General features: G+C 41.3%; 1 protein-coding gene across 4 annotated transcripts in view; it reads right to left on the bottom strand.

The window, feature by feature from the left end:
• The window catches only part of Marchf8 (membrane associated ring-CH-type finger 8), a 124,900-nt gene extending 112,424 nt beyond the window's left edge, over positions 1-12,476 (bottom strand). For 3 of the 4 annotated variants that reach the window (XM_020185480.2, XM_074079453.1, XM_020185471.2), the window contains exon 1: positions 11,963-12,239. The gene's annotated coding sequence lies outside the window, so the exon portion shown is untranslated. The other variant, XM_074079449.1, reaches the window with a different exon arrangement.
• Positions 12,477-13,938: the final 1,462 nt, after the last annotated feature.

Below are 13,938 nucleotides of genomic sequence, written 5' to 3'. Positions count from 1 at the left end.
TATTCCCTGCTGATTCCACCTTCTACTTGGCAACTTTCCACCTCATTAGCCGAGCAGAGCAGTCAGGGGAGAGGAGGATGTGAGCAGGGCTGGGAACACGGAGAAACCAGACAGGAGTAGAATTACCTTAACCTGGCAGAGGGCCAGCTGAGAGGTGTCCTCAGCAGGGGTGATTTTTCAGCTCAGGGACTTTTTAGTAGTATCTTGGAGACACTTTGGTTGCTACCACTGTGGGAGTGCTACTGACATCTAGTAGGAGGAGGCCAGGGATGCTACTAACATCTTATAAGGCACAGGCCAGCTCCCCATAACAAAGAACTATCCAAGCCCAAATGCCAATAATGCTAAGGTTGAAAAACTCTGCATTAATTGATGTATCCTCTAGTACAGCAGAATCTAATCCCAACTTAGCAGAAATAAGACATTTCCGGAGTAGGAAGACCTGAAGTAGTATAGGAGCTGTAAACACACACACCACAGCTTTCTCAATCAGGGTGAGAGAACTGCTCCTCTGGGTGCCAACGTTCTACTTCAGGAATAATTTAAGAAAAGTAATAAATACAATTTTCACTCCGAAGGCTTGCTCCCCTGCATGTCTTGTACTTCTTAAGACTGCTCACAGCAGCGACAGTAAAAAGACAGATAATACTATCAAAGTTGCCCAGACTGGTGAACACCTCCAGAGAAGCTGGCAATGCACCCACAGAAGGATGACGAATCTAGTTGTGTATACCTACGATCCTAACCTCACAGTTCCCAACTTAGCTTAAGAGAAAAGTGGCAAGCATTCACAGACCTCGAAAAGAAGAAAATAATAGTGCTGCTATTCCATATGAATCATCAAAAACTACACACGACTTAGGAACATTTTTAAAGCTAAGAACTAACAGTTATTTAGTCTGTACTTCAACCAAAAAAACATTGCTGGTAAAAAAGAATTTACTGTATGAGTTTCACTAATAATTCAGTTAAAGTCATGACCACTGGGTCACACCACATTAAGTTTCTCTTGAGTATTTTAACAACTGTGCCATGACTTCTACCCACAGGAAGCCAGAGGTTGGGAAGCTATGTGGTTCCATCTTGGCCGAGCTTAAATAACTTTGACCTGTCTCTGGAGCATCATTTGCCTGTCTGACCTTGACTTTTGTCTTTGCAGTTAAGACATCACTTAAAGTGGCCCATTTCAACACTGGACAGGCGTAACCATCAGAAATGTGTCCATTAAACTAGGTGTACAAGTAGCTCACACCTGTAAGTCTAGCAGCTTGGGAGGCAGAGACCAAGAGGATGGAGGTTGGAGGCCGGTCCAGGCAAAAAGTTCACAAGACTCCTCAACCAATTAAAAAAAAAAAAAAAAGCTGGGCATTGTGGCGCGCACCTGTCATCCAGCTATGTAAATAGGAGGATCCCAGTCTGGGCATAAATGCCAGGCCCTATTTGAAAAACACATAAAGCAAAAAGGGCTGGAGTTGTGGTTCCCAGGGTGGAGTGCCTGCCTAGCAAGCACCAGGCCCTAAGTTCAAACCCCAGTACCACAAAAAAGGGGGGAGGGACGGAGAGGGAAGAAAGGAAAAAAGAAAATTATCTATTAGAAGCCTCCATGCTCAAATAGGAGGATTGTGAGTTCAAGGCTAACCAAGGCTATATATAATGAGACTGGCTTTAAAAAAAAAAAAAACAGAAATGTGTCAACGTTTCTTTCCATCTACAGGCGATTTTAACAAGTAAAATAAGACTAATCATTCTCAGTGTGTCACCCTTAATGTTTCTCTCCATTCACCCTGCCCTCCCAATCTCAAGACTTTTTCTTCTCCTGGTTGTGAAATGCCCTCTTCTCATGAACAGTTTTACAGCTAGCTCTTCAGGTCATATAATTAAGAGTTAAGGGAGACAAAAACCAAAATGGCAGAACTAGAAGGAATCTTAGAGATCAAACAGTTCACACCCAATCTCACTTCTATAAATGAGTAAACCAGGCAGAGAGAGAAGCAAGGCTCCTGACCTGAAGTCAAGCAGCTACTCAAGAAAGCTAGGAGTATAACTCAAGATTCCACCCTCTTGCCCTCAGAGCTATAGCAAGTTGTATAGTAAGATGCTATGTAACAGGACTGATGTTTTGTTTTTTTTAAAAAAAGAAAAAAAAAAGCCTTGTGATGAAATGGAAAAACATTTTCATTTTGACAAGGTAAAAAATTATACTTTGTGAGAATTGCATATTTATAACTACTATTAGAATAAAAATTAAAGGCAAAAATCAACAGCAGGTGTGTGCTCTAGGCACTTCTCTAAGAATCTGGCCTACAGTAGCTCATTTAAACTTCACAACCTCCCCCACGAAGCACTGTAATAGTTAACACTCGTGATCCACCTTGTGGATCAAGCAACCCAAGTGTCTAGCTACTTAGGAATCTGAGATAGGGAAGATCATAGTTTGAGGCCAGTCCAGGCAAACAATTCGAGAGACCCTCTACCTCCAAAATAATCAGAGCAAAATATACCAGAAGTGTGGATCAAGCAGTAGAGCACCTGCTTTGCAAGTGTGAAGCCCTGAATACAAACTCCAGCCATATCAAATGAGAGAGAGAGAGAGAGAGAGAGGGAGGGAGGGAGGGAGGGAGGCAAGGAGGGAGGAAGGAAAGAAGGATCCCAAGTGCAAGGTCATATGGCAAAACACCAAAGGTGACATTCTTCCAGAGCCTACATCCTTAAATAAGCACATATTCAACCTGAGTAAGAGAACATCCCTAAAATTATCACAACTGAATTAACAAACTTAAGAATTCCAGTAATTCTCTAAAATGTTTATGCTTTTGGTAAAATCTAATATAAAAGTTATCCTTCCTAAAACATATGTAAATTATTTAACAAATCCATATAAATTTTACATGCCTAAATAAGTAGCTTCTGACACAAAATGTAAGGTTGTTTTAACTTAAAAACCAAGTTACAGTATTAAAGCATCAACTTCTGTATTGACTACCCTCAATTTAGTCACCTAAAAGCAAACTAACTCTTCTGTGAGCAATGTGGAGCTCATTTATGGCATGGAGCTTTCTGAGAAACCTTAACTAAGCAAAAGCTTCACACGCTCAATCATTTCCCAGAGGCTCTTCCACATAAGTCAGAGATCCTGTACTTTGAAGTGGAGTCACGACTGGATGGAATCTGGACTGCCTTCTTTGGATGGGCAGTTAGTGTGCTCCACAAGTCCAAAGAAGAATGAAACATCCTGGGGACCACAACAGCCAACTGAAGCAGAGTCAGTGCTATTTACTCACCACATCATCCCCTGTCCCTGAGCAGCCCAGAAGATTACATCTTGCAGCCTTCTTTGCAATTATGTTAGCCACCATGTGACTAAATCCTGGTCAAAACAATATGGAACCACTGGTATCAGGCACTTTCTGGCCTGACCTTGAATACCTCTCAACATTCAATGAGATCCTCCACTCTCTCCCACTACCTCTTGGAGGCCAGAGGGCCTAGTTACAAATGGAGAAGTCATATCCATTTGTGTTACATTTTGGATGACAGAAATAAATGCTTTGCTATTGCTAGTGTTGTGGCCACAGCACACTACAGCCCAGGGCTTTTCAAAGTTTTGGTTGTATACAAATCACCTTGTTCTGACTCAGTATAACTGGGACTAGGCCAAAAAGTCTACTTTTCTCATAAGCATTGAAATGAAACAAGTGTGGAGGCAAAAGCTTAAACTACCATGAGTAACACAAAGGGGGAGAACACTCAAGGATCTGGAGAAACTGAATGGCCTGAAGAAAAGGCCTCCCAAACACTGATATGAGGCAGGTAGGTAATTCTCAACAAAAAGATTCTCTTTTTAGGTTCTCTAGAATAAAATCTGTCAGGATATAAACTCTGAATATATAACATACTGCCTTTAAGCAGTAAATTTCTGTTCAAGTCAAAGCAGGATGAGGAAAGGCTCTAGGTAGAAAGGTCCCCAGAAAAGTATAGAGACTGACAAAATAACATATACGATAGAACATTTGGCACAAATTAGGAATTTGTGTATGAAAAGTTATGCAGATGAAAAAGTTAGGTAAACTTAGCTAAATAAAAGACATGTAGACTACTGCCTGGTCCTGTAGTTGAACAATAGTTAATGGCCACCGATTATTGATTTCACTAAAAATAGGGTTGTAACCATAATCAAGAGTGGAGAAAAAGTAAATGAGGAATTTAAGACAGAAAATTCTCAGGGACCAAAACAGAAAGGCGCAGCATAATAACTAAAGCTAATGAATACAGTGGTATAAACGCTGTATTTAGAAATGTGAAAGACATAAGAAACAAAAACACCTCTGTTTTTCATCATTCACTATTTTTTAAATTTTCCAAGTATTATTTGATCAAAAATTTAAACACTACTTTTAAGGCAAACAAAAATTTAAAAGACCAGTAATAGATATTGGGGGCACGTGAGTGGGGAAAAGCACACTTATACATTATTAGTGAAATAAAAGGAGATACAAATCTCCTTTGACCAGACAATTTCATTTCTGGGGCTCTATACTATAACACTGTTCCCCAAAATGTTTGAAGACACATATACAAGAATGGTTCCTGCAACACTGTTATAAAAGAGAAAAATTAGAGAACACTAAATACCTATCAACAGGGAAAGTAATGAATGAGTTATAAATTTAATAACCATACAGTCTTCATTCCACAAATACATTTTTGCTTTTTTTTTTTTTTGAGATAGTTTCACTGGCTGGCCTCAAACTTGCAATCCTCCTGCCTCACCCTCCAGAGTGCCGGGATTAGAAGCATGCATCAATCTTCACCTGGCTCATTCCACCAATACTTGATGCTAAGCAATGGATACAGAGTAGTAAACAAAATTCAGGGAAATGCAGACCTACATATATATGGGTCTGAGTAAAAAGGCCTATTTCCAAACAATATATGCAATATGATCCACTTTTATTAAACTACACAGTACAACTAGGCAAGGGACTTTTATGCACTTACAGTGCTTGAATTTTTTTTAACAGTTAACATTTACACATTTACCTGGGCAATTCTTTTTTTTTTTTTTTCATTTGAGACAGGGTCTTGCTTTATTGTCTAGGCTCGCCTTAAACTTGTGGTCTCAAGCTATTCTCTCACCTAGCCTCCAGAGTAGCTGGGACCTCTGGAACATACCATCACACCCAGCTACAAATGTAATTCTTTTAAAGATAAAAGACATTTGTCAGATGGGATAAAGGGAAAGCAGAGACGATAAAGAGGTAAAAAAACCCTACTTTTTGTTGAAGAGGTATTCCTATATAGTAAAATAAGTGAAGATAAACATCATTTTCACTTCTAGATTTTATCTACATACAGGCAAGTTCACCTCTAGGTATATACCTTCAAGAAATGTCCTAACATATTCACAAGAAAAGCCAAGAAATCTAAATTTCCACCAATTAAATGATCAATCAATCATGACACAGGTTGGCTCTTCTCATCTGAAATGCTTGAGACAAGAGTACAGATTTCAGAGATGGGGAATTTAAACATATTTATATAAACTAACCAGTGGCATCTCTAATCTGAAAATCTTAAATTTGAAATGCTCCAAAATCCAAAACTTTCTGCGCCTCTCATGATATTCGAAACCTTTTGAATTTTGTAGCATTTCATGATGCTCAAAACCTTTTGAATTCTGTAGCATTTCAGATTTCAGATTCTTGGATTAGGACACTCAACCTGTATACTCACACAATAAATACAGCACAGTAGTTAGAAAAACTCAAACACAAACCACAAAGCACAATTCTGGGGAACACCTCATGTTAGAGAACACATACAGTAAAACTTATGCAAGTTTTTTAAAGCAACCAAAAACATCTGTTATTTACAGGTAAATATGGACCTAAAAATACAGATTAAAACGACCACAAGTGGCTGAGGGAATAGTTCCATGATGGAGCATGTGCAAGGCCTAGATTCAATCACCAACACACGCACACACGCACACACACACGCTGACATGAGATGCTGCTCCACAACTACCAGATGATTTAAAACTTAAATATCTGACAACATAAGTGTTAGCAATGATGTGGAACAAGAGCTCTGGTGTAAATGCATACTGACGCAACTAGTACAGAAAACATTTTATATAGTGCAGAAACCTAAAGACATTCCCCCCAAGCCTCCTACCCTGATTATTCAAGCAACACCAACCTGGGCACAGCTGTGAAAGGGACTGCACACATCAACCAGAAAGATGACCCAGGGGAGCCCAATCTAATCACAGGAGTCCTTTAAAGTAGAGAACCGCTTCCAGCTAGAGGAGATGATGAAAAGGTCAAAAGACGTGAAGCATGAGAAGTACACAATCCCCAATTGCTGACTCTGAAGATGAAGGAACAAAGGGGACCACGAGGCAGGTAATGTAAGTGGCCTCTAGAAGCCAAGAATGACCATGAGCTGACATACAGAAAAACAGACCTCAGCAGTGAATCCTGCCAGTGCTCTAAATGAACTTGGGAGCATATTCATTTCCAGAGCATCCCGAAAATAGTGCAGTCCTACCAACAACTTGATCCGAGCCTTGTAAGACCCAGAGCAGGCAACCCAGCCAAGCCTACCACAAGTCTGACATATAGAAGCATGAAATAATAAATCTGTATTGTTTGAAGCCTCTGAATTTGTAGTAATTTGTTTAAACAGATAGCTAGAGCTGGGCACAGTGATTCACACCTGTAGTTCCAGCTACTGGGAGGCTGAGGCAGGAGGATCACTTGAGCCCAGGAGCTGAGGGTCAGCCTGAGCAACATAGCAAAACCTAGTCTCAAAAAAAAATACATAATACTTCTTGAAAAAACAGAAGAAATGCATTATTGTATAATCCAGCAGCTTGCCACCTGACTATGCACCCAGAGACACTCATGGCTATGTATACCAGAAGACATGCACAAGTGTTCACATTACCACAGCTCATAATAGAAAAAAAAAACAGTCATGAAGAGTACAAAGAACAAACTGTGGAATATACAAATAATGCAGCCACTCACAAAGATATGGATGAGGCATTTCAAGTATTCAGCAATCACAAGTGGCCTATGGTATTGAACCATGAAAATACATAACATTTCTAACATGCATAAAGTTACAATGCACAGTGCTTACACAGTCTTTACATGCAATTGGAAAATTTTATTAGCACTAGGAAGATTTTTGGATGCCAATGATTCTTGGGAAAAATGAGTATGATGTTAGAAAAAAACATGTAAATGAGTCTGAAGTCTCATACTATGTGAAACAAAAAAGCAAGTGAGGCTAGGAATATAGCTCAGAGTATAACACACTATGCATATGAAGGTCAAGTGATGAAACCCCCGAGGGGACCAACAGCATCAAAGCTAAAGCAAGGTCATACCTACCTGCTGATTAAGGTGTAATGGTATTTAAATTCTGTACACGTTTTATAACTATTACAATGTCTACCCAATATTTAAAAGATAAAAACATCTAGATAGCCAAACTTCTACAAACCAAAAGGGGAAAAAAAACTTCCAATTGCCAAGACATGTTCACCAAAAAAATCATTTAAGTAATATAGAAAAGTCCAAACATTTTTAATCATACAACACACAGCCTTTTGGGCCTATCTTTTGTCACTTAGCATGTTTTCAAGTTTCATGTGTGTTGTAGCATCAGTCAGTACATCCGTTCTTTCTATTGCAGGATAGATCACCTTTTCATTAAGCCTTCATGAGGTGACAAACATTTAAGTTGTTTCTACTTTTGAGCTAAGATGAACACTTCCGGAACATTTACATGCAAGTTTTGGTGTGGTTATGTCTACATTTCTCTTGGGTATATCTAGGAGTAGAACTGCTGTAGCATGAGGTGTCCCAATGTTTAGCCATTTGAGAAACTGGCAGACTGTTTCTGAGAGCAGTGGCCCTACTTTACCACCAACCCACCATGTATGAAGAGTTCAACTTCTCCACAACCTCACCAACACTTACTGTTAACTGCCTTTCTGATGGCAGCCATCCGAGTAGGTGTGCTGTGATACTTCACTGTGATTTTGATTTGCATTTCCCCTTGGTGGCAAATAATATAGGGCATATTTTTTGTGTGCTTATTGGTGATTTCTATGTCTTGTCTGAAGAAATAGCTATTCAAATCCATTGGCTATTTTTAAGTTGAGTATTCTTTGGTATGCTGTTAAGCTGTTAAGAGTTTTATATTCTCGAGATTGTGGATCATTATTAGACAAATGAATGTTTTCATATTGAACACTGAGAAGCATGTAAACAGGAAAACAATAGGAACCTTCATACATTGTTGATAGGATAACTGAACAATCCAACTACATAGGGAAGCAATTCGGTAATATTTAGTAAAATTACCAATGTGCACCAGGCATGGTAGTATATGCCTGTAATCCCAGAACTCTGAGGCTGAGGCAAGAGGATTACAAGTCTGAGGCCAGCCTGAGTACACAGAGAGACCCTGTATCAAAAAAGAGGGCTGGAGATGTAGCCCAGCAGTGGAGCACTACCTGGCATGCACAAGTTCTTGGGTTCAATCCCCAGAGACACACAAATATCAACATGCACCCCCTGCAAGCAACAACTCCAATTCTAGATATTTACCCTCAGAGAAATTATTGCACTAGGGAGAAAATATGGTGAGACTTAGTAACCTAATTTTCAATTAGGTTGCGAAAAGAATCACAGAAAAAACCCATATGGCATGATGCCATTGATGAAAAAAATAGGCAAAAGCATGTAGCTTGGCGGAAGAGCACCTGCTTAGCATGCAAAAGAGGCTTTGGGTTCAATTTCCAGCAAAAAAAGGGAAGAAAAGGGAGGGGAAATGAGGGGAAAAAAGGAACATTTAGGTAAGGGAAGGGGAAGGGAGGGAGAAAAGAGGAGGGAGGTAGGGAATATACACAAAAGCAACAAACAAAGTAAGATTATCAAGAAAAGCGATAAATAACAAACAGAAATCAGTACTGTGGTTACTCCCGACAGGAAGGGCATACAGGAGGCTTTAACAATATTGGCAATATTTTGTTCTTTGAATACATATTTCTGTGTGTGTGTGCCATATTTCATAAACACTTTTTTCAAGGAGTCTCACAACTGAAGGTCTCACAAATACAAAAAGATCTCAAATACAGCTAGATCCCAATATGCATAAGGGAGACAAGAGAATCACAACAAATCCAACTATACTGCCAACTTTTTCCCCAAATACTGGGGAGTAAACTGGGGGCCCAGAACATGCCAGGCAAACACTTTACCACCTGAGCCATGCCCCCAGCCTTTTTTGCTTTTGTTTTTGAGACAGGTTCTCACCTATACCTTCAACCAGGCTGGGCTGGAACTTACAGTCCTCCTGCCTCCACCTTCGATGAACTATTTTGAACCCACAAATCCCGTGCTTTGCAGAACTGAGAAGATAAGACTCCCTGTTCTTACCTGCTTCTTCCTATTTTTCTGTCCATCCATCTAACTGACTCCACCTTTACCTCATGATCTGGATTAAATACCACTTCCTCTAGGGAGTTCTGCCATTCCACCTGTCAGCCTGTGGGACACTGAGCCTCCTCAATTTCCAAAGCTTTTACATCATTCAAGGCCACATCACATTATCCTTGGATTACACCTGTTTTACTCCTCTAACAGGGACCCCAACCTGGAGAACTAGGACACTGGTCACATCTGCTTGGCTCAAAGAAGGCACTCAAGTTTTTGTTGTTGCTGCTGACTGGTGAATGAATTAGAAAATTCAGACATTTCAGCATTAGTTGTGTAAAGGAATTGGATCTGGTCCAATTCAAGGCCAGTCTGGGCTATGTACAGGAATCTTGTCTCAAAAAAAAAACAAACAAACTTATCAGCAGAACATTATGCCGCTTTATACAATGTCTTGAACTCAACACACAAAACAGGTAAAGTCAGAAAAAATAGTATTTTTTTGTTTTGACAGAAAAAATAGTATTTGCCATTTCAAGACTCAAGTTTAGGTCATTTTCAGAAACTTCAGCGCAATTTCTTATTTGCTAATTTCATTTAAACTACATACCACCAAAAGTATAAAGCTAAACATTTTGTTATGGAAACAAAATATGGAAGAAGTGGAGGAATAAAGATGTGGTTCAGTGGCAAAGAGCTTGCCTAGTTTGTTGTGTGAGACCCTGGGTTTTGACTCCCAGCACAGAAAAAAAAAAAAAGAAAGAAAGAAAAAGGAAGAAATGGAACAGCTGCATAGGGAAGAAAGAGAGGAAGAGACCACAAATGACAGATTGTTTGCTGTACCTGAAGAACTAAACACCACTACAAATGAGGCTTCTTCATCATTGTTGTTTATGTGCTTTTGATACTGGAGTTGAACACAGAGCCTCACAATTGCTAGGCATGCTCTCTGCTACTAAGCCCCAGCCCCAAATAGGGATTCTTGACAAGAGAATCAATTCATTCCCATCTGTGCCTTGAGATAATTTCTTCCTGGTGCTAAATTAAATAAGACAAAAATGTTGGAGTTAGGGCAGCCATATTTAACCAAAAACATTAAACACAGCCAACCCCGGTTTTCTTCTCCACTCACCCGCCCCCCCCCCCCAACACACAAACACACGTACACATACCTTGGTACTAAGGTTTGAACCCAGGGCCTTGCTTTTGCACACATTAGGAAGCGCCCAACGACTTAAGCCTTTTATTTTTATTTTGTTTTGGGGAAAGGGTCAATTAAATTCCTCAGCTGGCCACAAACCCACAATCCTCCTGCCTCCGCCTTCCCAGTAGTTGGAATTACAGACATGTACCACCACGCCCTGGCTTTCAGATAAATGACACATAAACCTTTGGTTAAATATGTCCCATGTAATATTTCCTGTTCATCTGAAATTCACATTTAACTGGGCATCTTAGTTGCAGCCAAAAGAGCAGTAACCAAGTTCCTCACTTTGAAGCAGAAACAGAGAGCCAAAGAAAGCTTAAACCAAAGGTCAAGGATGTGTTTTCTTCAAAAAGAAAAATCTAATCTGGTTCCCACTCAGATTAGACTTCCAATTCTTGCTCACCTCACAGAAGCACCACGTGGACAAACTGTAAAAGGGAATGTTCTTCCCCTTTTAACACCAACTTCAAGTTTCAGTAAACCTCTTATCAACAAGTTAGGGAACTATGTAAATCGTGGTAACTGCTTTTGCCTTACAGCACCGCCTCACATTCTAGATTTATGTCCAATCACTGCATAAAAGAGGACGTTCTTTTCTCCTCAATTCATCCTCAAAAGCTAGTAAAACCCTCCTGGCTCGGGAGGATATAGCAAAAGGGCACGCCCACATTATTCCAGGGCTCTCACAGCTTCGGGTCACTTTTTCTTTCGGTTTTCATGTCTTTATAGGATATGTCCTAACCCGTACGGTTGGCTTCAAATAAGTTTTTCACTCCCATTCGGTGCCTAAGCAGCAAAACCAGTAACCGTGTGAGGTCTTATTATGACATATACTGACTCCCCCTGGGACTGCAATGCCAGAAGAAATGCAAAGAGAAAGGCCCCACCATTTCCGAATGTCTGTCTCTAATTGCATAACATGCAATCAAGCAATATCAACAGGAAAATCACTGAAACCTCCACACATGCAAAGCATCCATCTTCAGAGCCCATGAAATGTAAAGATACACAGAACATCTCAACTCCATGATGAAGCTTTTCAACCTGTGGGAAGTGGGGCCTTAAGAGCAGTGAGGAAAGAAAACAAAACGTTTTATGTTCATCCTTTTTTACAAACTGGGCTTTCAAATAAGGTTTCTTCAGAAAGAGGCTCCGTTTCATTGAAACCCCAAGCCATTGTGACTTTCTAGCAAGTTTTCTATCGCAAACTTCACCCGGATGAAGGAGAAGCCAAATGCGTTTCAGATAAACAGATTTAAAGACAGCAGAAAGTTAGCCAATGAAAAGCAAGATAACGCACCAACGCTTTCCCCGGGACGGCTTCAGTGTGTGCAGGGCTCTCGGGACATCACATCTCGGTCGTGCGGGGTCCTCCCCGAGCACTAATCCCCACTTCCATTTCACGGATGTGGAAACTGAGGCCAGCGCAGAGGGCTGCGGGATCCCCGGCCTCACGGCCGTCAGGAACAACACTTCACGTAGCAGACTGTACCCGGGCTGTAGGCAGAGCCCACGGCCAGGCTGTGCTGCCGTCCGCGGGGTCGCCGACCCGGCCTCCGCGGCCTCCCCGCCCCGTCCCGCCCGGCCCACCTGTCGCGGGCGGCGCGCCCGGCAGCCACACCCCCTTCCCAGCCCGGGGCTTGGTCCGCCAAGTCCGCGACCGCCGCGTGGAGGACGTGGGTCCCGAGGCCACAGGAGTCACCTCAGGTGGGCGCCAAGCTCGCGGCGCAGCCCCCGAGGGCCGCCTGGCGCATGGCCGAGACGCGGACGCAGCAGGGCCGCACCTCAAGCAGGCGGCGCCTGTTTACACGCCTCCGCCGGCGTCCGTCACGTGACGCGTACGTCACGTGGCCGCTGAGGGGTGGGGGCGGAGGCGTTGACCCGGCGACCAGGGCGCGACGGTGCTAAGGCGGCGAGCGCTCGCCCCTCCGGAGAGCAGGAAAACCCCGCCCGGTTGCGACCTGTAGAGACTGTGGATTGTATTAGCATTTTGGAAGGAGAGGTCTTACCGTCGTTATGGTAACTAAGAGAGGAAAAAAAATGGAAAGAACATATCTACCAGAAGCTAGAAAATGGAAGGGGCAGCGGGGAAATAAATGATTTTTTCCGCTGTCACTCCCTATTTAATGGCCTGCCCTTTCCAGCTAGGGCCTAAGGAAGGCTTGTAGAATTCTCAACTTTTTTTAAGTTTTGAATTTTCAAGAGCATTAGTCTTTTTGTGAAGAGACTATGCCTTCAGAAAATATTTGACTCCTACTAAACGGGTTTTTTTTTTTTTCATTTTGCAATACTCCACATTGGAACCCAGAGCCTCATACTTGAGCTATGCTCTCAACTTTGATTCGGGTTTTGTCCACATCAGGCTTTACTGATTATACCTCTTTCAACTTGTTTTTAGTGATTTTCTTTCCCGCATTGCTGAGGGTTAAACCCAAGACCTGGATTATGAACAAACACTCTACCCACCAAGTACGTCCACAGTACTGTTAGTGACTATTTCTACCAACTCCACTTTTCCTAAACTAGACTTTATAAAAGTAAAATTTAAGCCACTGCCAATTTTATTTCTCCTATAATGTTCAGAGAAATCGTATTAAAATCTAACACAAGACAGTCTGTTACTTTTGTAAATTCATGAGTGACTCGTAAGCAATCCTCACAAACATTTCACAATTCTGTTGTATAGAAGTGATCTATTGTTAGCATAGCTTATCAAATTCCTCTCTACAGTTCTGACCACTTTGCATACTTGATTGTCTAAGTGAAAGACCAAATTGTGAGAGTCAAAACCTCCTCCAGATCAATACAGCAAAGTCAAAACGTCTTCATTTCTGTGACATACCTAGAATGTAGCATTACAAACAGTAGAAAATATAATGATGAATTGTCTCCATAGGGGTCTTTTGCTATGGAAAATAGGTTATCAAGAATAGTTAGTTATCACGAACTGAAGGTGTGGCTCAAGCGTTAGAGCACATGCTTTACAAGTATGAAGCCCTGAGTTCAAACCTCAGTTCTACCAAAAAAAATTTACCACGACCTGATAGACTCTTCCTATTGCCTCTGGCAGTAAGTATTCCATGGAGGCAGGACCAATATCTTCCATTGGTATACCATATGCCTAAAACATTCCTGGTTAACAAAAAGATTGGTTGGGTGATAGTGTGTGTGGAATCCTGCCCTCCGACTGGAGAAGTGGCAGAACCTTCATCGTTCTGGAAGCATCTGTGAGTTTTGCCAAATTACTGAGAAGCATTACTTTGCAGACAATGCTAG

This window comes from Castor canadensis, chromosome 7 (assembly GCF_047511655.1).
Source record: "Castor canadensis chromosome 7, mCasCan1.hap1v2, whole genome shotgun sequence".
Lineage (NCBI taxonomy): Eukaryota > Metazoa > Chordata > Mammalia > Rodentia > Castoridae > Castor > Castor canadensis.
This window is presented reverse-complemented; position numbering and strand designations above follow the sequence as displayed.